This window comes from Mesocricetus auratus, unplaced genomic scaffold (genome assembly GCF_017639785.1).
Source record: "Mesocricetus auratus isolate SY011 unplaced genomic scaffold, BCM_Maur_2.0 Super-Scaffold_100006, whole genome shotgun sequence".
In the NCBI taxonomy this organism is placed as follows: domain Eukaryota; kingdom Metazoa; phylum Chordata; class Mammalia; order Rodentia; family Cricetidae; genus Mesocricetus; species Mesocricetus auratus.
Window position 1 is genome coordinate 53,634,962 of NW_024429190.1, and position 12,148 is coordinate 53,647,109.

Consider the following 12,148-nt stretch of genomic DNA (forward strand, 5'->3'; position numbering starts at 1 on the left):
GTCAATCTGCCTATGTCATAAGAGGATCAACAGAGTTGCACTGACTAGCTCCTTTTGCAAGAACCGGAAAATATGTTTTTCTTTGTGAGAGAATATAATTACAATCAGGTTAAGAATATTATTTTGTCTTTACCTTATTTAAAATTTTCCTTTGTTGTCACCTTTATTATACAGAATATGCTGGCAGAAGAGTCCATGTATGCCATTTATAGAGTGATATGCACATATTGGGCCACACTTAATACTTCTTTTATTAAAGAGACACACCCTCAAATTCAATTTTTGGAGCTTTAAGAAGTGCAGTCAGTGGGAAGGAATTGAAGGCAACAAATAGCAGCAGGGAACTTGCAGGTCTTATATATTTACATATATTAAGGCTAATTACCTTATCTAAACTGAATCTAGTTATATTTAGCTATCAGATTAGAAGCCACACTTAACAGTCTATCCTTTGTTCCAAGACACCCCTCTCTGCCACCGTTTCCGAAGGACTAGATTTGAGGAGGAAAAGAGTGGGTGCTGTGTTTCCTTATGGACGATAGCAATGGATACCTGAATTGCTTGGGGTGACCTAACTCTCTGTCCTTGTCTCTCGCCGCATGTCTCCACTGCCCCGTTCTTCTCTTCTACTTATACGTGTAATCTCCAACTGTCAGAGTTTTATAAATGAGGGGAGAATTTAATTTAAAAGTCTGAGTATTATGCCGGGCGTTGGTGGCGCATGCCTTTAATCCCAGCACTCGGGAGGCAGAGGCAGGCGGATCTCTGTAAGTTCGAGACCAGCCTGGACTACCAAGGGAGTTCCAGGACAGCCTCCAAAGCCACAGAGAAACCCTGTCTCGAAAAACCAAAAAAAAAAAAAAGTCTGAGTATTATATGGGAGCACTAGAACTGGAGAGATACATCAGTCAGGGGCTCCCTGGGGCTCCCTACTATAGCAAAGTACCGGAGATGATCAACTTAAAAAGAGGAGAATGTATTTTGTCTCACAGTTTCTGCGATTTTGGTTCTGATTAATTGATTTCATCTCTTTGGGGCTGTTGTACGGTTGAATATTCTGGCAGGAGCTCATACTAAAACCATTCCTCCAGAAGTAGGGTAAGAAGGAAACAATTGGATGGAAGTATAGTTTACACTGCTTGCAAATACCCTCATATCTTCCACGAGCCCCATCTCTCAACCTCCTACCACCTCCCAGTATCCCTAGGCAGAGGAGTAAGCCTTTGACACACGGGTCTGGACACGGGGCTTGGGGGTGGGGGCTACAACGTTAGTTTATAGCACTGTCCATTCTGAGTGCTTTTATGAAGGAAATAAAGAGAACACCCAAAGACTCAGGACTCCCCAGAGGTGCTGTCTTTAGTCCCACCACTGACGAGCTATGTATTACAGCATCCCTTCTCTCATTGTTGGTATGCCTGTCCAATGTTCATCCCCCTCGCCCCCACCCTCCTCATCACTGCGATGTTCTTTTCCTGCTCTAACTCCCGACCTCAGGAGAGCATGAAATACTACTGTAAAACATCAACATGCATATTACCAAAGAGATATAGAACAATAACAATGGTCATCGTCTGTCTGTTTTTCTATCTATCTATCTATCTATCTATCTATCTATCTATCTATCTATCTATCTATCTGGTGCTGGGAATCAAACTCAGGGCCTTCTGCATGTTAGCAGGTTCTCTCACTCACTGAACTATATTCTCACCCCTCTAGCAGCGACAATACCAGGTAGGTTTGTTTCAAGTACTGGGTCCTGATGAACACATTTCATATCTAGACACGATGTAATTCGTACAAGCTGAAAACCATTGCTATTTCCCATTTGCACACTAATAACCTAGGACACAGACATTTCAGAGTCAAGATTTTAATTGGCTTTCCCTAATCCAGAGCCTAAATTCCTAGCTTCCTCACTCTTCTAATCCCACTTCAAAAATGTTGCTGCGAGGTGTTTAGAATCTTTGTGACAGCACTTCATAAACAAAATAACAAAATTGAAATATTTATACCATTATTCTTATTCTAACCACAGGAAAAGAGAATTAAAAATAACAGGCACATAGTCCAGGCCTTTAAGAAATTTGTAGTTTTGAGAATTAAAAAAAGAAAACTTCCCCACCAAAATGTAAACTAAAATCCAACACTCCCACCCCCCCCAAGAACACAATGAGCTTGGGGTTGAGACATAAGACCTGTGTGCTTCAGGGTGTTCCTGGACTTCACAGAACGCCAAGCCCCACAGCAGACCTTACACTTTTGATCTCACACTGCTAGCCATCTCACCAAAGGGGGTGACAGAATCACTTCAGGTGAAGGGACCACCATTTCGGGGTGACTTGAGCTTGGAGTTGAGGGTGCCTGTTGTCTGGGCAAGTGAGAACTGAAGCCCAAGAGACAGCTTGGCCTGAGAGCCACTTGCCAGGGAAAAGGAAGCTGCATTATCCAGGTCCCTAATTGGATTTGCAACACCATAATGAACCACTGTGGGTGTCTGAACAAGAAACGTGATAGGATTCAAAATACATCAAAGGAAAGGAGTCTGGAAGGACTGGTGAAGAAAACAGCCCAGGGCAAGGAGTTCACATGCTTAGTTCAGGGACAAGACGAACATGAGAATCTGTGAGGATTCCGGGAACTGTTAAAAGGCAGGAGTCAGGCCCCTTGCAGCCTGGGCAGCCTGTAACCCCAGAGTATCTAGAGCTTCCTAAGTGTGTCTAACATCTGTTGCCTAACTGGGGTTGCAGGTGTGTGTGGAGGTGGGTGGGAGCAGAATGAATATATAGTGCTGGGGATGTAGCTCAGTCGGCAGGGTGTGTGCCTAACTTGCACAAAACACTGAATTTGGTCCCTAGCACTGCATAATCCTGAGTGGTAGCCCATGCCTGCAACCCCAGTGCTTGCTAGGAAGAGGCCAGAGAATCAAAAGTTCAAGGTCATTCATAGCATCATAGTGAGATAGTGAGTTTGAAACCAGCCTGGACTACACAAGACCCTATCTTGATAGGTAGCAGAGATGAACACCAGTTGTGAAAGGAAAAGGTGCTGCAAGAATAGATTCCCAGGGCACTACCTGCTCCTGGGGAAGCAGAATACTGCAGGTGCTGTTCATGGTTGTGTGAGATCAAACGAAAGCAGCCCATTTGTTATCACGGGTACATGTGCAGGTCCTTGTTTGGAAGCAAGAGATGACACATTCAGAAAACATGAGCTGTCAGAACCAGATGCAGATTTGGAAATCTTTTGTGAACAGGGATGTAGTTAGGGTTTTTATCCAAGCAATGGAAATGCACTCTAAGTGACTTAGAAACATACTGACAGCACAGGTCCCGATCTGCTGCGTCTCTGAGAGTTTAATGTACCAGGCAATGATTAATCTAGAATCCTGGCAAGAAATACTTACCAGAGCTCGCCAGTCAGGAGACCTTTGGCCATTTTTGACAGTGATGTTACTTGTATCACTGCTACCCCCAGGGGCAGGGGGCGGGGGGCAGATGCACAGGGAGATGATAACTGCTGTTCTCTCCACCACTAGGAAGAATCCTGCAGTGTTTAGATGTCTGTGGGAGGCCCTGGCTTGAGACAGACCCTTGATGGAGCCGTCCTAAGCAGCAAGAGAAGCAGAGAGTGAATTGGAGCTTCTTTGGCAGAAAGGGGCTTCGCTTTTTGCAAGAAGAACTATCCAAGGTGGGAGGCTGCTGCAGCACAAATTGTGTGTTTATTTTCAAGAGGAGAGGAGTGAATTCTGAGTAATCAGTGGCAGCAAATCCCACACTCAGACTGCCTTCACCTACCAAGAGAGGGGATGGATGGGTGATGGTTGTGGTGGGTTGAATGAGATGCCTCTCTGCCCATCCTAGGGCAAATGAATACTTGCTCTCCAGTTGGTGATTCTGTTTAAGTAGGGTTAGGAGATGCGACCTTGTTGGAGGAAGTATGTCAGTCTCTCTACCGCCTGTTTGTGCTTGGAGGTGGCTGCTCCAGCCGCCTCCTACCTCTGCTCTGACATCATGGGCTATTTTCCTTCTAGAACCATAAGCCAAACAAAGCCTTTCTTCTCTAAGTTGCCTTGGTCATGGTGGTTTTGTTGCTGCTACTGGTTTTTTTGTTTTTGTTTTTCCAAGACAAGGTTTCTCTGTGAAACAGCCCTAGCTGTCCTGGAACTCACTCTGTAGACCAGGCTGACCTCGAACTCACAGAGATCCATTTGTCTCTGCCTAGGATTAAAACATGCACCACTATGCCAGCAGTCATGGTGTTTTTATCACAGCGATAGAAAAGTAAGATGCAACAAGAGATTCTTTGGCTCAACAAGTCCTGCCGCCCTTGAGCCCCAAAATAAACACACAGAGACATATATTAATTATGAAACTGTTGGATGGTAGCTTGGGCTTCTTATTGTCTAGCTCTGCCTTAACTATTAACCCATTTCTACTAATCTATGTATTTCCCGTGGTCTTGGCTTACTGGATAACACCTTGTGTGTCCTCTCTTACTGGGCTCTATGTGATGACTGCTGTCTGTCTACACTTCTCAGAATTCTCCTTGTCTGATATCCCCATCTGTCGTTCCCATCTGGCTACTAGCCAATCAGTGTCTTATTCATCAACCAATAAGAGAAACATATACAGAAGGACAAGCCCCATCACTAATAGTCTGGTTAGTAGACCATTCCCACCCCCACAGTACCTGTAATTTACCTACCATTAGGCCCAGCTAAGTGTGCTTAGTAAAGTTTGCACTAAGCCTGTTCTGGGTCAGCAAGACCATTTTTGGTATGAAACCCCTTTGTTTTGTTGTCACCATTATGAGCTCTTCATGCCTCAGCTTTCTGGATTGCTGGGAGTAAAAAACTGGTGTGAGCTGCCTGCCTCAGCTGTGTTTGGAAGGGGCCTGAGCCAAACAGAGATTCCCTGTAACCAGGGTAACCTTGCTTGAAGTCCTCCGGTTACTTCTACCCAGGAACCATCAGTGGCCAGATCAATTTGTCATGGCACCAACATGGCAATTTAGTGGTGGAGGAAGGAAAAACGAGACAGAAAGAAGTTGTGTTGTTTATGATGCTCCTGCTGTGTGTGTTGTCATGAGGATAGGCTCATGGCCCTTGAAGACAGACATTGAAACTGAAGCTGAGGATGCTATAACTTGCCAAGGCCCGACTAGTACCCCTCAGGTAAGTTTCAACTCCAGTTCTGTCTGATTCCATACCTCCCCAGTGTCCCCTATGTTACATTGTCCGTCCAGGCAGGGAGGGGAACCTGGGTACCAGAGAGCAGGGAAATTTCCAACATATGAAAGCATGAGAAGTAGTTAGTGGTACATCCCAGGCTTTCCAGGGATCTTGTGGAAAGGGTGTGCGTGGAGGCAGAGAAGGCAGCAAGAGTCTTATATCTCAGCAACTTCAAGCCCTGGGCTTGAAAAGCCCAGCACTTTTCTCTGGCTGTAACAATGAACAAATCTGTGACAAGAGGCCACAGCGTCCTGATTGCGATAGGCCATTAGCTGGTTTCTGTGCTGCAGTTTTGGTTGTGGGCCTTAGTCTTCAGTGGCTGATCTTTCTCTCCAGCCCTGGTTCCTGCCCCTGACTCAGCCATCCTGGTGCCAGCACAGAAAGGCTCCCCAGAGAAATGCTGATGTCGGCCCCATAGGAAAGAGTGCTGGAGGGTGGAAGCCACAGGGACCCTCCACCCTAATGGAAGCTTCATAAAGCCAGGGAGTTTGTTTTGTTTTGGCTTCATCAAATTGTTTGCTGAGGTAACCCTGCAGCTGAAGCCACATTCAAAAAATGCCTGGTGGCACACACACACGGTGCACAGACACGCATGCAGGCAAAACATCCACACACACAAAATAAAACAAATAAAAGAGACATTTGCTGAATGAGTAGTGGAATGACAAGCGTGATGGGTTCTACAGAGAAATGTTTGTGGTTCATTCCTCACACGAAGCAACAATTTCATTTTGATTCCTTTTTTCTTTTCCCCTCCCTCCCTTCCCTCTTTCTTTAAATAAGAATGGGTCTCATGTGACTCCAGGCTGAAGCTCTCTATGTGGCCAAGGCTGGCCTGGAACAACTGTTCCTCCTGCCTCCACTCCCCAAGAGCCGGAATTGCAAGCACATACCACCATACTTGACATGATTTACAACTGAACTGCTTTTTAAATATGAACAAATAGGACACCGTGCCTTGTTAACATGTTTCAGCCAAGCTTAGACCTTTCCTTCTCCCCCCAAAAGGCTGAAAGGATAAGGGATTTAGGAACACCATAAACAAAGCCAAAAGCAGCACGAGAAAAGCCACGCCATAAACATCCCAGTTAATATGCACCTGGGTATTCTGCCACGGTGGAAAGTGAAGTTAATTTGTGGTAATATGATGAAGCTATTTAGCATTTCCTCCCCTTTCTCCTCCTTCTTCTTGTTAATTCTGAGTGGAGATAAATCTCGAACACGGAATTGGAGGCACAGCAGGGAGGCCCACAAAGTCATTCCAGTTGTAGCTGCCACCGTGCCCTTTGCTGCTTCTGAGCAATTAAATGTGGGCAAAAAGGAAAGTGTTGCCGAGGCAATTCAGGAACATTAAAGAGCTCAGCTCCAAGGAATATTTAGCTACTGATGAGGGGTGCCGTGGGCACCCACGGGTGTTCAAAAAAGGTCTCCATTGCCCCAGTGATTGTTCTGAATACATACGGGAGAAAAGACCAACACTCACAGTGGATTGTCTACTCCTTAACTTAGAGCATTCCAGAGGAGCAGGCAAGCTACGCAACTGTCAGTTCTTAAGCCAGAAGACAAAGGCCCTGGGAGTTGAACAATTTTCCTTGGGCAATTTGTCTAAGCTGGCAACAGAAGCTCCGGTTCTGGGGCTCTGAAAGTCAAATGACAATCCGTACATCGTCAACCTTCTCTCCCTCCCTTGGTGGTGAGGGTTTTGATCCCTGGTATTTCCCCCTGCTGCTAATTTGATCTGCTAGTATTATTTTGTTTTCTCCTTCTGACCCTCGCATGTCTTCAGATGTTCCACATTCCAGTGACTCTGAGATGCAATCATTGATTAAAAGATGAGCTGTTTCACGTACAGATCAACAGGAGAATGGCTGCCAATTAAACCATGGCACGACCTCGATCATGACTTAAGAGATTTTAACGTATGTGTGCTGGGGGGTGTCTTAGGAGCAACCAAATGTAGCTATGGTTTGTCCACATTCAGGTCTCTTTTGGGGGGGTCTTTTTTGTTTGTTTTGTTTTGTATTTTGTGACAGTTTTTTGTAACAGTTCTGACTGTCCTGGAACTCACTCTGGAGATCAGGCTGTCCTCATCTTCAGAGATTCACCTACCTCTGCCTCCTGAGTGCTGGAATTCAGGGCTCTATTGTTCTTCCAAATACCTGTGGTCCTACTTTGAGTTACCAGTCAATGTGTTCAGCTCCACTGGCTACAGGGTATGAGAACATGATGCGTGCTCAAAGACGTCAAGGCTCAGCTGTGATTTCTGTGTTGGTGTGGGGGAAAAGGCTTCCTCTCTAGTGCTGAAGCTGATGTGGGGTTCTAGCACATTGGGAAGCCAGTGCCTCAGTCTTTTGAGGAAACATAGTTTGAGGGGGGAAAGCCCAGTAAGAGCTACAGAGGTAGAGATAGAATGGCCTCAACAGGATTAAACTATTGCACGTGTTCCCAAGGCCACATACAGAAGCACCAGTGCACCGTGTCTTGGCTATGCTAGGGGATAGGTGTTCGAGACCGACTGCTATAATCTTAAGCCAGAGGGATAGTGCCCTCTTTCTTCTTCTAGGCTAGTTTGCCCAAGTCACAATGAAAAGGAAATAATAAACACCCTGGTCCTGCCTTGTGAATTTAGCTGATGCTTTTCACTACCAAGGATGGTGAACATATATTCCTGCTCCACATTCCATTTAAACCAAGAAAATAGAGTTATATTTTTTGACAGTGGATTTCATTGTTTTAAAGAAAGAGAAAATCAAAACACAAGTGGGAGACAGACTAAGATAAGAGCATATGTTAAGAAAATGCATGGGGACTGGAGCCTTGCCTCAGCAGTTAAGGGTACATACACCTCTTGCAGAGGCAGTTAACCTCTTGTAACTCCAGCTCCCAGGGAACCTAACTCCCTTGTCTGCTCTCCAACAGCAGCTACACTCATGTTCTCATACGTGTCCCCACCCGACCCCAGATATGTAAACATACATACAACTAGAAGCAAAAAGTTAAGCCATGAGCCAGCAAAGAGTTTAGCACAAAGGGCATTTGCTGTGGTGACACAGTTTCATCCCTGGAGCTCACATAAAGGTGACGAGTGAGAATTGGCTATGTGAGGTTGTCTTCAGACTTACACACACACACACACACACACACACACACACACACACACACACCATGGCATGCATGTACCCCCAACCCACCAAAAAGAAAGTAAATAGCAACAATGAAGAGTAGGTGGAAATGGTGGGCAGTGCCTTGGTGGCAGATGACTTGCCCAGCTCGAGGCCCTGGCCTCCTTTCCCAGCAAGAAGCAACAGGACTGGAAACCCCCAATAGGCTTAGCGCCTATTCTGCAGTCCTTTTTGTTGATAATGTGTCTCTTTTCCCTTCTGTGGAAAAGATAGGGAAGGGTTGAAAACTAAGGATAGATTTCTTGAGGATTGAAGAAATATGAAAGCGAACATCCAACACCCAGTGTAACCTAACGTTACCCTCAGACTGTGAGCTGTCCACATTTACAAGGATTTCTGATGGATGCCTTTCAAAAACTTTTCTGTATAAAACTTCACAAATCATCAGGGAACTACACTAATCCACTTACCCCCATTTTAACTCTTCAAACGTCCCCACAGCCTCTGGTTTTTCTATTGCAGAGAAAGGTAAGTGGGAAATTGCCTTTGCAGTTTCTTTGTGCGATAATAACCTTGGGCAGGACCTACCTTTGGGTCCTCGTGTGCCTCCCTTGTGCACACTTGTAGACTGACCCACACTGCTTCCTTATTCAAAAGCCCTATCTCCTTGGAAACCAGAAAGAGAATGAATAGTTGGGAAAGCTTATTTTGCTAGTATCAAGATCAAAACCTTCATTATATAAATTTGTTTGTCCTTTGGTGGCTTTTAGGTCAGAAATATTCATTATGAATTGGTGTTGATCTCATATTTTGGCAATATTTTTTCATCTAGATGGATCCTAAAGTTGTAGAGTTGTCTAACTCTTATTGATTAAAAAAATATCACTTCCTCCCCTTGCACCCAGGCATTTTATTACTTCTTGTGTGCCTGTGTGCAGAAACACTCCTTTATACTGCTTTCTGAAGGGTTATTAACTTTTTACATGGCAAAATGTTGAATGGAAGCGATATTACCTTATGGGTTTCTGATCAGAGCATTTCCCCCAAAGAATGTCTTTTGTGGGAAAACATTGAATTCAAGAAAAGTCGTGCCTCTCTGCTGAGTAATCACTTAAGTACTGTGCTCACTTGGAAACTGTTGGGAAATGCAATGAAGTGTCTTTTCTCTCCAGAGGAAGCAAGCTTGGAATACAACCACAGTGTAGCACAATGCTACCTGCTTTTGAAGCTGTCTGCAGGGTAACTGCTATTAAAAATTCATCACTGGAAACTCACCCCACAAAAGGGAAGGATTCAGGAGACTTAGGTGTGGATCTGAGAACCTGCATAGCAACCTCTCTTTCTCCAGACATTTGGTGACATAGAAGCCCCCATGGACCACTTCAGCCTCCATACTTCCCCCATCCCATCTTGTAGGGATGAGGCTGGGCATGGGATCCCATCACCAGGAACCCCGAGTATTAGAAGTCCTTGACCACCCCCATTTTCATGTATGCCAGAAACCTGGACTGCTTCCATTTCCTTGTCTGACATTCTAGGTTCTTGCTGGAACTCAAAGCTCATTCCCCAGACTCTTGCTTCTTACGATCAGGCCCTTCCCCGAATGATGGCCTCTTCACCATTGGTTCCGAGCTGCAAACAGAAAAATGTTACTGCGCTTCCTTGAAAGTTAGCCGTTGAAGAGAAAGTGCCTGTATTTGAACTAGACTGAAAATCATCAGATGTATGCCTGGAGCTTCCAGGGACCAAAATGATAACATTTTCCCTGGGAGTAATGTCAATATATGCAAAAGTAGAGCCAAGCAAGCACCGGTTCTGTTATCTATCCCCTAACACTTTTGTTCTCCTGTGTAGCATAGCATTCCCATCCAAGTGGGGATGTTTGTTCACACTATTCCTGTTCAGCATTGTTCTGTGTGGTCCAAACCAGGGCCAAAATGCAACAAGTAAAAGGCATAGCGACAATAAAGAAAGCCAACAAGTTGCCTGTATTTGTAGACAAGATGGTCTTCTATGTAGAAAAGTCTAAGAGAACTACATAAAAGAAACAAAACCCACCCCATTAAAATTAATACATAAGTTTTAGCAAAGCTAAAGGATAAAAAATGCTGCAGTCTCCAGTCTTCAATTATGATTCTACATAGTAGAGATAAAAATATTATACATCACTTGGCATGATGGTGCATGCCTTTGGCCCCAGCACTGAGGGGCAGAGGCAGAAGAATCTCTGTGAATTTGAGACTAGTCAAGTCTACATAGTGAGTTCCAAGGCAGCCAGGGCTACATACTGAGGCCATGTCTCAAAAAATTATAAATTACATCAAATTACATCTCAGCGTCAAAAGATATGCCATTATATACTCAGTAGAATACCTGAGATTGAGAAGACTTATGATGTAAACACTGATAAATCTAAGTAGGAACCGCATGGCCCAGAAATTGTCACTTGGACATCAGCATGACCCAGCATCTTCAAAAAGAGTTTGGGAACATACTCCTACCATGTGACTTAGTGACTGTGTTCCTAGTTATCTGCCCAACCTAAATATAAACATGTATATCTCTAAGGAGACTTAAACTCAAATATCCATTTCAGCTTTACTAATAAGAGGCCCAAAATGAAAAATGACCAAAATGCTCATCAACTTATGTGCAGGTATGTCCACAAATAGAAACCATTGACATGTGGTCTACTATTATGTCATGATAGCTGAAAGAAGCTACACACTATACGATTCTGTAGCTGTACTTACACATTGCCATCGCATTGCGTATGTCTAACTCATGTTCTAGTAATATAAAGCACATCAATGGTGGCTAGGGCCCGGGAAAGGGATTAGCTGCCGACTCACGAGGCAAATTTTATAGTAATGAAAATATTCTGTGTTTATTTTCCTGGTGATTACATGACTGTCACATTTGTCAAAACTCATTGAATTGTGCATTAAAATGGATCTAAAAAAATCATACGTAAAAGCTGCTTCTAAGAGGCAAGTGTGGCAGTGTGCCGGCCTCCGTGTCTGCATTGTGTGACAGTGAGCAGGGCACTGTGCGCCAGGAGCAGCCGGCAGTAAATATTTTAGGCTTTGTGAGCCATACAATTTCTGTCAAAACAGCTCAGCACCAGAGGAGCCACAGACCACAGTAAACAAACACGAGTGGCCCTGTTCCAACACTCACTTTAAAAACAGTGAAATCTGAATTTCATAAAATGTCTACATCACGGGATATCATTCCTTTGCCCATCCCACCCCCTCACCGCCACCCAATCATTTAAAACTGTAAAAAACCATTCTTAGCTAGCAGGCCATACAAAAACAGATGGCAAAACCAGATTTAGCTCAAGGCTCCATTTTTACCAGCCCCTGTTACCAATGCATGTTAGTGAAATACAGCAATTGCCATGACCAAATCAAAGATGGTGGTGCAGGTGAAGTTTCTAGCAATCCTTTCTTTGCCAGCACAGCAGAGATCTACACACCGGATTAAGCTCTCCTGCTCTCCAGTAGTGAGCATTTGCTCACCACTTCAAAATTACCCTGGGCTTAGTGGACTTTGAAACTCTGGACTAAATAAACGGAGTCAACTTCTCAGTTAAAAATTCCATACAGACTCACTTTCCTTGGCAAAAAAAAAAAAGGTTTTGAATGCCTTGAAATGATTTTTAAAAGCTTCAGTATAAACTGTGTCTGAATTCTATGCCGCCTCTACTATTTCTCCCTTCACCTTTTGGCTAACTCATGAGTGGCTTTGCACTGGTTACATTCTCTGGAATGTTCTCTTGCATATCTTT